General features: G+C 35.4%; 1 protein-coding gene across 6 annotated transcripts in view; it reads left to right on the forward strand.

Annotated features, from left to right (window-relative positions):
• Positions 1-13732, forward strand: part of LEKR1 (leucine, glutamate and lysine rich 1) — a 215846-nt gene that overhangs the window by 173667 nt on the left and 28447 nt on the right. The window lies entirely within an intron of this gene.

A 13732-nucleotide genomic window follows, 5' to 3' on the forward strand; every position in this document is an offset into this window, starting at 1 on the left:
TTTCCCCTTCCCTCCTGTGATCACCTGATTGCAGACATTCCTTAAAATTCACAATTGAACTTGACTTTCCTCTTTCCACTTTTTCCCTTCAGTAAACTGACCCTGTCTCAGCTTAGCAAGTTTGCTCTTGAAGCTTTGATTTGAAGCACCAATGGGACTTTTAAATAAGAAATTTCCTTAAGCAGTTGGAGGTGTGAACATCCCTCCAAAAGAAGCAGCTGGGCTCAGGAAACACTTTTAATATAGAGATGCTTGATAATACCCTAGGAGATTCTGGTTCAGTAGGTCTGGGTAGGGCCTAGGAATCTGCCACTTGGCAAAGTACCAAACCACTGCTGTGGAAGTATTACAACCAACCAGGCTACCAGATATGCTCACCAAAGGCCAGAGCCCCATTCACTCCCACTGACTTTGTGTGCTTTCATAAATCCAAGCAGTGTCAGATACACACCAACCTTCCTCCCTGACCCCTCAGGAGAGCAGAGCCCTTGCTGAGGTCACAAATTGTGCAGTTTAGAAGCTGTGTATTTCAGAAGAGAAGAAAACGATGTAAAAAGCCAGAGGTGACCCTAGAAAAAAACTAGCAGAACTTCTGAATTTGGAGAAATAAGGGAATTAGTAACTAGCAAATAGTTCATTGATTAGTACAAATCTATTTATTTGGGCATTGCTTTCTTCCCCACACCCAGCTGAGGAAGTGAAAGGTAGGGAAGAATCTTCAATGAAAGGAAAAGAAGTAGGTCACGGACACACTGGGACTGGTGAAAGGGGTTTCCTTTATGGATGGAGAGGGATGCAGCAAGGCATAAGGATGATGTCAGAGAAAAGTGTGGCCATTTTTAAAATTCTTGTAAAGACAGCCCTCAGCTCCCATCCTACTGGGACACAAGGTCTCGGTGGCCAAGGTCAGAACTCTGCCCAGAACTGTGAATGTGCAACACTCCTTCAGGCATATTGTGGGTTAAAAAGTGTCCTGTTGGCTGACAGGGGCACCTAATTCCATCCTTAGGGAAAACTATTTCTATAGTAAAATATGTCTTAAATTCTCTATAACAAATGTACAAATATATTTTATAAGGACATATGTGTTTAAGCTTGAAGACTGCCTACATATAGCACTTGGAGAAATTCGCTTACACCAGCATGTGGCCTACAACCATACAGCCAGAACACACACTGTTTATAATAGCTCTCATACCCTTTGCATTCTTAGATGCTGTATTATCTTTATCTTGGTAAACTCCAAGAAAAAATACAGAAAGAGATTTATTGTGATCAATTTGCCCATAACTTGATGGGAACAATGAAGAATGTTGTTAGAGGAAAAGCTTAATCGTAATTAAAGTTAGGTGCAAGTTGCTTATGTGTAAATTATTCTGAGATATAAATAATATACATCTGCATCTGTTTGGCTCTGTATTAAGTATTAAGATACTTATGTATCTTAAATGCAGTTTACTAAATTGTCCCCATTTCCCCATAAAGCATAATTTTTAGGCTACAGGGAAGGGTTTTATCCACTTCCCTCACCCTCACCTGCATTACATTAACTTCTCTTTTGGCCTCTCCTCTCTCCTTCATCTTTTTCTTTTTAGTCAAAAGCTATGAACCCTCACTGATATGGTTTGGCTGTGTCCCCACCCAAATTTCATCTTGAATTGTAGTTCCCATAATCCCCACGTGTCATGGGAGGGACCCAGTGGTGGTGATTGAATCATGGGGGCAGTTACTCCCATGCCATTCTCGTGATAGTGAGTGAGTTCTCACGAGATCTGATGGTTTTTATAAGGGGCTTTTCCCCCTTTGCCCGGCACTCACTCCATCCTGCCGCCCTGTGAAGAAGGTGTCTGCTTCTCCTTTGCCTTACTCCATGATTGTAAGTTTCCTGAGGCCTCCCAAGCAATGCGGAACTGTGAGTCAATTAAACCTCTTTCCTTTATAAATTACCCAGTCTCGGGCAGTTCTTTATAGCAGCATGAGAACAGACAGACAATACATTCACTTCAGAAAAGTATACACAAAACCCAGCACATTATTTCAAGAAGTTTGTAGTCTCCTGTTTTCAAATATATGGCAGGACCTCATGATTAAACATACCTGCTTTCTCATTTTCTCTCTATCCCTCCTTCTGTCTCCTCTCTCCTCCCCTCCCTTTTTCTCCCCTCCCGTTTTCCTTTCTCTTTTTCAAGCTCTTTCACCTATCCGCAGGTTTCACAATGAGGAGCCCTCTAAGTGCTTCTGTAGACATTATCTTATCTTGCCTTCACGGCACCCTGTGCACAATGCCATGTACCATTTTGTGAGGCTCAGTGGAAGGGCTAAGGGGGACAGGAGGCCAGCCTGGGCTCTGCCATCATAGCTACTTGCCAGAGGAAGGGATTCACTTTTCTTGCATAAGTTTGCCATCTCTCCTTACCAAGCCCTGTGTCCATAGGTCTTCCCTCAGACCGAGGGAGCACTTTTTCTAATTCACCAACCCAGAAGAGAAGCCATTTCCAAATTTGCACAAGGGCACTGGTTAGCAGAGCTGTGGCCTGCCACACCTGCCTCACTGGTGAAGCAGGTGTCATTTTCCACATTTTGGAGATGAGGACATTAACGTTAATTTAACTGAGGCTAAATTTCTTGTTCAGGGTGACATCATTGGCAAAGACAGAAATCAAGCTCTGTTGGGTCTGACCTTATAACTCATGTTCTCTTCTCTACTGTTTGCACAATTCCCTAAGTATTTGTCTTGAAGGGCTAAGTTTTGTCATCCTTTCTCAGTGTGACATCTTTCTGAACCATGTTGTAACACTGAGTCTTTAGGAGACTCACAGCCCTGCAGAAAGCAATGCTCTTTTTGTGTCCCTTCTCCTCTCCTCTCAATTTCTTGTTCACCCCAACCCCCTCAGTATTCTTCTCTTCACTCAATAAATATGAGATGGTGTCCTCTGCTTTCTAGTGCCTTGGTAGAATAAGAAGTAAAGCTATATCTTCAGATGGAAAATAGAATAAAAATAATTCACAACTACATTCTAAAAATGTAAACTGTTTACTTATTTCATTGAGGCTTGTTATATTTTCATAAATTCTAGAAGCAATGACTAGTGATTAGCTATATCTAGTATTAGATATGAAAAAGGATTAAGAAGTGATACAAGATAAAGTCCATTCTTAGTTTAAAAAGAATGGACTTTAGAATTAGGTAAACATAGAGTAAATCCCAACTTGACCACTGTTAAGCTTGGGCAATTAAGGCTTCTTTTCCCTATCTGTAACGTGGGCATTTTAATAATAGCTATCTTCTTAAGAATTTTAAAATATTGTGCCTGGTAGGTTGTAGGTACTCAGAAAGTATTAGTTTCCTCTCTTTCATCTTTCTTTAGATTGCTAGCATCTTAAAGCACCATGTCTTATTAATTTTTATTCCCTGCACCGGCCATGTAAGATATTCAGTAAATATCTGTTGAATTCATTATTATCTGCTTTACTCATACAGTTGTAAAGATTAATCCTTGGAGTGATTCCATTTGGATGCTGATATGGTTAGGCTTTGTGCCCTCACCCAAATCTCATCTTGAATTGTAATTCCCATAATCTCCAGGTGTCAAGGGAGAGAATAGGTGGAGGTAATTGAATCATGGGGGCAGTTTCCCCAATGCTGTTCTTGTAATAGTGAGTGAGTTCTCATGACATCTAACAGTTTTATAAGGGGCTCTTCCCCCCTTTTCTTGGCACATCTCCTTCCTGCTACATTGTAAAGAATGTGCCTTGCTTCCTCTTCATCTTCTGCCATGATTTGCCATAAGTTTCCTGAGGCCTCCCCTAGCCATGCTGAACTTTGAGTCAATTAAACCTCTTTCCTTCATAAATTACCCCATCTCAGGTATGTCTTTATAGCAGTGTTAAAACATACTATTACAGATGCTAATCTGTTAGTTTAAAGCATTATGAAATGTTCTAAGTAATAATTGAAAGCAATAAATTTTATCAGGTTTTTTCTCCAAGACTCACCTCTTTCTCTGATTTCCTATCCATCAACAGCTCTCAGAACAAGAGGCTTGCCAAGCTTCTTATGTTATCACACACTCACTTCTTTTAACAGAGGCAGGAGTTGTGGCAAAATCAAAATTATCTCTTTGATTGACAATGTGAAGACATCTCTAAGAGAACAACTTGTGAAACAGAATTTAAAACTGTCATTTTGGCATTATGGTTTGACATTTGTTTGCAGTTATGTTTTTAACTGCAATTAAGGGAATCTGGATTCACATGTACATAAGAAATAAGATTCTCATTTTCCTTTTGGTCCAATAATTTAATAAAGTTTTTAAAATAAATACTCTTAATTGTGAATAAGTCCTAATTGTGGCAACTCCAAAAATTTTAATTTTAAAGCTATCTGGTGAAATTGCAGGGTAGAATGTCAATAGCCACACCTCCATCTGAGATATGCAAAGCAAAGACAGCATGACATACTGCTGGCTGGCATAAGCTTGAGTTAGCTTTGTCACTTGTGAATCATGTCACCTCAGATAGTCATTTATCACTCAGGTCTTCATTTCTTCTAAAACGGAGGGAGTTGTATTAACATATTTCTAAGGAATGAAAAGAAAGAACCACTATATCCCCAGAGAATAAAACAGTGCCAGACACATAGTCAGCACTCAATATTTGCTGTAGGGATGGATGCATGCATGGATGGGAATGAATTTAATTTCTATCAAACAACTGATCATGGAATTTAAAACTGGGAAGCTCCAGTTTTTCTTTCAGGCCAGAGAGCTTTTGACTTTCAAAAATCAGACCTAGGAGTACAATGAGAACTCCTGGATTCTGATGGTAATCTTCTTTATTAGATTCTTAGTAAAATTTAAATTTAGGATCTAAATCTGTGTCGTTTCCTATAATTCTAAAACATCAACATCTCTTGAACTGGTTCTAGAAAAAGAAGTCAGATACCTAAATAGCTATACATTTTCAGCTACTTATAACATGGAAAAATATGTACTATGCCTTTACAATAAATATTTTATTTCTTACAATTCCTCTAACTTTCTAGCAAAAAGTCCTACATGAGTCAGAGTTGGTTCTTCATAGTTTTTTTTCAACACAAGATTGTTTTCTCTTTATCAATGTCCTAAGATTGTTTTATGATCTTGAACAATGTGTGAGCAGCCCCATGGTTGTACTGTACAAGTGTGATTTTTATTTTTGGAATCTAGATTATCGTTTTCACACATATAATCATTCCTGTATACGTTACTCACTGCCCATTCCATTCTAATGAAGAACAATGAGTGCATATAACATCACGTATAATTATTCTTTCTGCTTTATCCCATTAAAGAGTCTCACTGAAGATTTCTTAGAGTCAGGAATGGAGGCTCAGCAGGGAATCAAAGCGGTATAAAAGTCCTTCTCATTTCTGTAACCATAATATCAAGCAAAATTACCATCACAGATACAAATTTATATTTTTATAACAATTTACTCAAAACACCATATACTTTGTTAGAAATGTCATAAAGAACTTCATAATTCCTTGAAAATTCAGTGAATAATTATCACTTCATTAACATTGTTTGCATCCTAGCTTACTATATTTTAGCTGCTATAATCTACTAGACTTTTAAAGTTTTTCTTCCAAAAGGTTACATTTAACATGAATTCCATGTACTGAGTCCATCAGAGGAATGCATTTGGAATGGATTCTACTTTTTTATGGTATCAAAATTATAACTATATCCAGGGAGACTGAAATTCAAGCATCTCAAATATTCAGTACCATCTACTTTATAGTAAAGGTAGCTTCTAATGTATTCACAGGCACTATCAGGAGATGCTCATTTGGATTTTCTAATCAATAAGACTTCTTTTCCAACAGGAAACCTAATTTAAGAAATTAAGTGGATCAAATTGTTAGGCTCTCTGGATACTTCTAACAAGCACATGACTAGACACATTTATTCTGTAATCCTGGCATTTTGAAAACCAGGTGAAGTGCTACTTTATTTCCATTGACAGCTGCTCCTTAGCTTGATCAAGTTACTATCATGATATTCTCATATTATTGCTGAAGCTGTACAATACCACTTATAGGAAGACCATTGTATTAGTTTCCTATTGCTGCTGTAACAAATGACCACAAATTTAGTGGCTTAAAATAACACAGATTTATTGTCTTACAGTTCTGGAGGTCAGAAGTTCAAATGAATCTTAAGGGGCTAAAATCAAGGTGTCAGCAGGGCTGGTTCCCTCTGCAGGATCCAGAGAAGACATTCCTTACATCTTCCATCTGTTACAAGTTGTCAGCATTCCTTAGCTCCTGGCCACATGAATCCAATCTCTGCTTTCATTGTCATATAACCTTCCCCCACACTAACCCTCTGCCCCATCCAGATAATTCAAAATAATCTCCTCACCTCAAGATCCTTAACTTTATCACATCTACAAAGTCCCTTTTCCCATATAAGGAAACATACTCACAGATTCAGATATGGACATCTTTGGAGGCAATTATTCAGCCTATCAAACTGTGATAAGCTAAAAATGTCTATTATCAACCCGATAGCAACCACTAAAATAAAACTAAACAAAGAGTTATAGCTAATAAGCCAACAAAAGAGATAAAATTGAATCATAAAACATGCAAAATCCAAAAGAAAACAGAAAGAAGGGAAAGGGAAGAAAAAACAGATGGGAAAAAATAGGAAAGAAATGGCAAAATGGTAGATTTAAGCCTAACTATATCAATGATTAAATTAAATGTAAATTGTCTAAACATTCTAATTAAAATGCAGAGATTGTCAGATTGTATAAGAAAGTAAGATTTAGATATATGCTGCCTGCAGGAAACATATTTTAAATATAAAGACATATGAGGTCAAAAATAAAAGAATGGGAAAAGACATAACACACTTGCATAAGTTTGCCATCTCTCCTTACCAAGCCCTAATCAGAAAGCTGTAATGGGTTTACAAAGTAGATTTTGGAACAAAAAAATATTACCAGAAGTAAAGAAGTTCATTTTATAATGATAAGTAGGTCAACTCATCAGGAGGACATAACACTTCTAAATATTTGCACATCTAATAACAGACCTTAAAAATACACGAAGCAAAAACTGGATGGAATTCCAAGAAGTAGGCAAATTCACAATTATTGTTAAAGATGTCAATACCCCCTCTTAATAGCTGATAAAACAAGTAATAGGACAATCAGTAGGCTATAGAAGACTTGAACTTTGTAATCAATTAACATAATTGACATTTATACAACATTTCACCCAACAACAGCAGAATACACATTTTCCCGCCGTGGTTATACAGATTACTCACTGAGACAGACTGTATGATTGGGACATGAAATAAAACCAAAGAAATTTTAAAGGATTTAAATAATACAGTGTACTGTATGTTCTCTGGTCACAGTGTAATTAAAGTGGAAATCAAATACAGAAAATTATCTTGACAGTCCCCTAAATATTTGTAAATTATATAACAATTCTAAATAAGACAGTGGTCAAATAAAATATCCAAAGGGAAATTAGAAAGTATTTTGAACTAAATGAAAATGAAAACATCAAAATTTATGAGATGTCACCAAAGAAAAACTTAGGGACAAATGTCTATGTGAAAAAAGAAAAAAAGGTTTCAGCTTCCACTTTAGGCAATTAGAAAAACAGATGAGGAAAAAATTCCCAAGATAGGCAGAAGAAAGTAAAAAATATCAGAGTTGTAATCAATTGAAAACAGAAAAACAATAGACAATATCAGTGAAACAAAAATTTGTTTCTTTGAGATCAATAAAATTAATAAACCTCAAGGTAGACTAATCAGGAATAAAAAAGAGAAGTCAGAAATTACTAATATCAGAAATAAGAGGGATGATACTACTACAGATCCCTCAGATATTAAGATGATAATACAGAAATATCATGAACAGCTTTATAATAAATATTATGAACAACTTTATGTCATTAATTTTGACAACTCTGATGAAATGGACAAAATTTTTTAAACAAACTACCAAAGCTCACTAAAGAAGAAATGGATAACATGAATAGTTCTGTATCTTTTAAAGAAATTGAATTTGTAATTTAAAATCTTCTCACAAAGAAAACTTCCAGCCCAGAGGTTTTACTGGTGAATTTTACCAAGCATTTAAGGAAAAGATAATACTATTTATACTCAAACTGTTCCTGAAAATTGAATAAGAAAGAACAGTTCCCATCTTAATTTATGAAGCCAGTATTACTCTGATAACAAAACCTGACAAAGACATAACAAGAAAATTAACAGACCAACATTCCTAATGAGCATTGATACAAAAATTCTAAACAAAATTTTAGCAAATTGAAGGGGCTAAAATCAAGATAACATATAAAAAGGAAATAAATCATGAATCAGTGGAGTTTATCATAATAATATAGGATTAGTTTAACATAAAAATCAATGACATTCAACAGATAAAAGAGATAAATTCAACTTTATCAAAATTAACGTGTTCTTCAAAAGACACTTTAAGAGAATGAAAATAAAAACCACAGACTGGAATAATATATTTGCAAAGGATCTATATAATAAAGGAGTTTTTCTATAATATACAATGATATTTAGAAACTCAGTTACATGAACATAAACATCCTAATAAAAAATGAACAAAAGACTTGAATAGACAACACCAAATATATACAAATGACCAATAAAATAAGCACATAAAGTGATGCTCAATATCATTACTCATTAGGGAAATGCAAACTAAAACCACAATAAGATACTACTATACATTTTTAGAACATGTAAAAACTTAAAACCTGAAAGTATGAAGTGTTTACAAAGATATGGAGGAACTTGAACTCTTATAATCTACTGGTAGGCATGTCAAATAGTACAACTTATTAGAAAAACTGTTTGGACGTTTCTTTAAAAGTTAAATATATACCTACCTTGTTACCCAGCCATTTCATGCCTATGTATTTACCCAAGACAAATGAAACCATATATCAATACCAAAACTTGTACACAGGTATTGAGAGCAGCTTAATTTCTAATAGCCAAAATATATACAACAACCTAAATGTTAACCAACAGATGAATGGATGAACAGATTGTAGTGTATCTGTACAATGGAATACTACTCAGCAATAAAATGAATGAACTATCAATAAGGTACAACCTGGATGAATCTAAAATAATTATGCTGAGTAAAAGATGCCAGACCAAAAAAAGAATATACTGTATGACTTCAGAATCATATAGTGTATTTTCAGAATATACAGTATTTCAGAATATATCTACATATCCCAAAAATGCAGACGAATCTATAGTGACAGAAACCAAAGTATTGATTGCCTGGAGGAGAGGGGCAGGAGTGATGGATTACAAAGAGGCGGCTGGGCGCGGCGGCTCACGCCTGTAATCCCAGCACTCTGGGAGGCCGAGGTGGGCGGATCATAAGGTCAGGAGCGAGACCATCCTGGCTAACACGACGAAACCCCGTCTCTACTAAAAAAATACAAAAAAATTAGCCGGGCGTGGTGGCGGGCGCCTGTAGTCCCAGCTACTCGGGAGGCTGAGGCAGGAGAATGGCGTGAACCCGGGAGGCGGAGCTTGCAGTGAGCCGAGATCGCGCCACTGCACTCCAGCCTGGGCCACAGAGCGAGACTCTGTCTCAAAAATAATAATAAATAAATAAATAAACAAACAAACAAAGAGGCAACCCCCTTAACCACCCACCATCTACAGACCATAAGGAAGTTGAGAAAGCTGTTGGTGTCCCAAGGGCAAAACCTAATAGCTCTTCAGATGTGGCCAAGCCAGATAATGAAAAAGAGGCACATTTCAGAGAGGAAAGCTAGGAGCTGCGGCAAAAATTGAACTTAGCAGTTACTGCCAGTAAAAAGAATCACAGTCCAAGCAAGAAATGTTCCCCTCCTTTAGCGTAGGCTTCCCGTGGGATTTCAGAGTTGTGATGGAATCCATTGGTGCCAGTCAGGTGACTTACAGTGCACCTCCCAGTGAGAGGACTGTGCTATCCACACCTGATTGCTATCAGACTTGGTCAATTGATTTGTTCTGCCATTGAAATGTGAGAGAAGTGATATATACCAATTCTAAGCAGAAGCTTTAAGAGATTCTATGTTTTGGCTTGTTTTGTTTTGTTTCTTGCCACAATAACAGCATTCTCAAGTAAGAGCTGCTCCCTGGGCTCTCTTGTATCCTGGTACAAAATGTGGAGCAAGGAAGCAGATAACACATAATCCAAGAAAAATAAACTTTGATATTGTAAGCCGCTGAGAGCATATACATGTTAAACTTAAGATGTTTCTAAAATAAAGTAAAACAGTCAGGTGGAGAGTTGGATACATGAATCAGATACTCAGGAACAGATCTGAACTGGAGATAAAATTTAGGAGTTGTCAGCAGCTAGATTGCATTAGAGGAAGATGACTCTGCAAAGGAGACAGGAATGGCCAGATATTTGGAAGAAAGCCCTGAGTAAAATTTTTGATGTAATCTCACTTTTGCTCTCCTCATTCTTTATTCCTTTTTCTTCACTTCCATTTTTCCAGCCTAAAGACTAATGTGCAAGCATCAAGCCTGCTGGGTCTGCCTCACACGTTAATAGATCTCCCTTTTACATTTGCTGGATTTTGAGCACAATTTGAACAGTGACTCTCCCTTCCTAGTTCACCTCTATATCTCCAGGGCTGGATGACACTGCCTTGTTCAGAGAGGACAGTAAACCCCATCACACAGGAGAGTGACCTACAAGTCACCTGCACATTGCTTCACCTCGGTTTTTACCTTCAATTCTCTTTCTTCCGCATACACATTCTACTCTGTCCTCTGGCTGTATCAATAATTGTTTTTTTTAAAATAAATTTTGAGTAGATACATTGAAGGTTTGTATAGGTATCAAATATAAAGAGCTACAATACAGTGAACATCTGTGTATCAACCACTCAGTTTAGGAAAAAGAACCTTACCATTATCTTTGAAGTTTTCTTTTGCTTCTTCCCAATTCCATCTCCTTCTCTCCTTCCTCAGAGAAAACCACCAGCCTGCGTTTTGTGGCTCTCAACAAATGAGGAATAGAAGAAAACTTCCTAAAACTGATAAAGAACATCTACAAAAACCTACAGATAACATCTATTGTGTCCATGTTTCTCTCTATAATTTTACCAAGCATGTTTGTATTCCTAAAAAATGTTAGATTTTGCATGTATTTTATCTTCACATAAATAAAATCATTCCATTTGTATCATTCTAATTTGTTCTTTGTGCTCAATATTATGTTCCTGAGATTTGTTTATAAAGTTTTATGTAGCTGAGGATTATTCATTTCTTCATCTATATTGTATGCTAAGGTATACCACAATTTATCTGTTCTGCTCTAGCCTTATTTCATTCATTTTGATAGCAATTAATAATTTCATTATTGTTCAGTTCGAAGTATTTTCAAATACCAATTGTGATTTTTATATGACTCATGAGCTATTCAAAAATACATTTAAAAAATGTTAAAAATACTTGAAGCTATTTATCTTTTGTTACTGACATTTCTTTGTTTTCATGGAATATACATTATTACAGTGCTATTCTATAGAAGTATTATGTTATACTTCTACATATGTAATTTTAAAATGCTTAGTTGCCACATTAAAGAATAAAAATAAGTAAAATCAATTTTAATAATTTATTTAACTCAAACTATCCAAAACATTATTTAAATATGTAATTGTCTTAAAATGTTATCACAGGTATTTTAGATATTTTGTACTAGATTTTCAAATTGGTATGTATTCTACATTTATAGCACATCTTAACTTGAACTGGCCACATTTTAACTGCTCAATAGTTACATGAAGCTAGTGGCTACCATATTGAACAATGCAGGTTATAGTATAACAATTGTTTGAAATTAGCTAAAACTTACTTTTTGTCCTAGAAGTGGTCAATTCCATATGAGCTGGAAAATAATGATGTATTTTTCCACTAATTGTGTACAAGGTTCTAGATGTGAACCTAAATCTATCTTATGAACCTTAAATCTCCTGTATCTTTAATTAACTATTTCTTTGCTTGACCCTGGATTGCTACATTACACAACTATAACAAAGACATTCACCATAACAGTCTGGAGTTGTGCAGTTTATACTTCCATTGACATATGTGGTGGTCCTGGGCTGATTTGTCTATAACTGAGAAATCTATGGTAGATTCTACCACTAAGGTGTGGATTTAAGAATTTCTTTGTACACTTATATCAAGTTTTGCTTTATATATTTTGAGGCTATTTTAATAGGCACTTGTAAGTTTAGAATATTCATAGTAAATTAAACTTACCATAATTATCAACTATTCAAGTTATCTATTTCTTCTTTAGTGAGCTTTGGTAGTTTGTTTAAAAATTTTGTCCATTTCATCAGAGTTGTCAAAATTAATGACATAAAACTGTTCATAATATTTATTATAAAGCTGCTCATAATATTTCTGTATTATCATCTTAATATCTGAGGGATCTGTAGTAGTATCATCCCTCTTATTTCTGATATTAGTAATTTCTGACTTCTCTTTTTTATTCCTGATTAGTCTACCTTGAGGTTTATTAATTTTATTGATCTCAAAGAAACAAATTTTTGTTTCACTGATATTGTCTATTTTTTTTGTTTTCCATTGATTACAACTCTGATATTTTTTACTTTCTTCTGCCTATCTTGGGTCTTGGTATTAGGAAAGGAGGAAACAGTTTGAGGTACCCCAAAGAAGTAGACTATATAGAACTCATTACTGCATGGTTGTAGTAAAAGAGAGAGAAGAAAATGTCAGAGATGATTCAAACCTTCAGAAATGACCCTTGAAGGTTTTCAGAAGTCAGGAAGAAAGGAAAGATTGTAGGAGATGATGATTATTTTGGTTTTTGATGTATAAAATTTTTGGTGTTGATGGATCATTAGGGTGGAGATGTTGAACATGCAATTATAAATGAAAGTCACAGGTTTTTGCAGAAGGGTCAGAGCTAAAAGGAAGAGAGTGATGATGAAAAACAAAAAGATTAGAAGAATGAATGAGCAATAGAGAGGAATCACATACATAGAACATGAGAAGAGTCATAGTGATCATGCAAGGAGGAAGGATCCCTGATCAATAAGCATACTTTTGCTGCTACTGTTGATTTTTTATCTTAATTTCAGTGCCCCTGTGAAATTCTCTCTTTAATTTCCTCCTGTCCTTACTTCCATCCAGAGGATCACAAGCTAAGCATTAAGATCTGCTTATGTGGATTAAGATAATAAAGTGATCTTTATGTTTTCTAATTTCTAATATGTTTTATGCTATATTGCATCCCTGACATCACACATCTCTCTACTTAATTTGGTTTGTTCCTATCAATATTTGAGATAAGTAAAAGAAAAGAAAATTTCACAGGAACTGCTAACATGTATTGGCTTAATGGCATATCCCAACATATTTTCCTTTTTTAAAGAAACCAAATATTGTCTGGTGCTATTTTAGAATTTAGTCTTATACTTTTTGAACCACAACTTATAACATTTTATTTTATTTTTTGCACACATGAACAGCCAGAAGACATTTTATTGTATTTGTGACTCTGCATATGTAGTTAATGTTTATTGCCAAAATAATATCTTATTACTTATTAAGCAAAAATTAAGCCTGGGAAAAATACCATAATACAAGTGCTGCATAGCACTTGTAAATTGCTGTTAATAGTTAAAATG

The sequence above is a fragment of the Pan troglodytes genome, chromosome 2 (assembly GCF_028858775.2).
Source record: "Pan troglodytes isolate AG18354 chromosome 2, NHGRI_mPanTro3-v2.0_pri, whole genome shotgun sequence".
Classification (NCBI taxonomy): Eukaryota; Metazoa; Chordata; class Mammalia; order Primates; family Hominidae; genus Pan; species Pan troglodytes.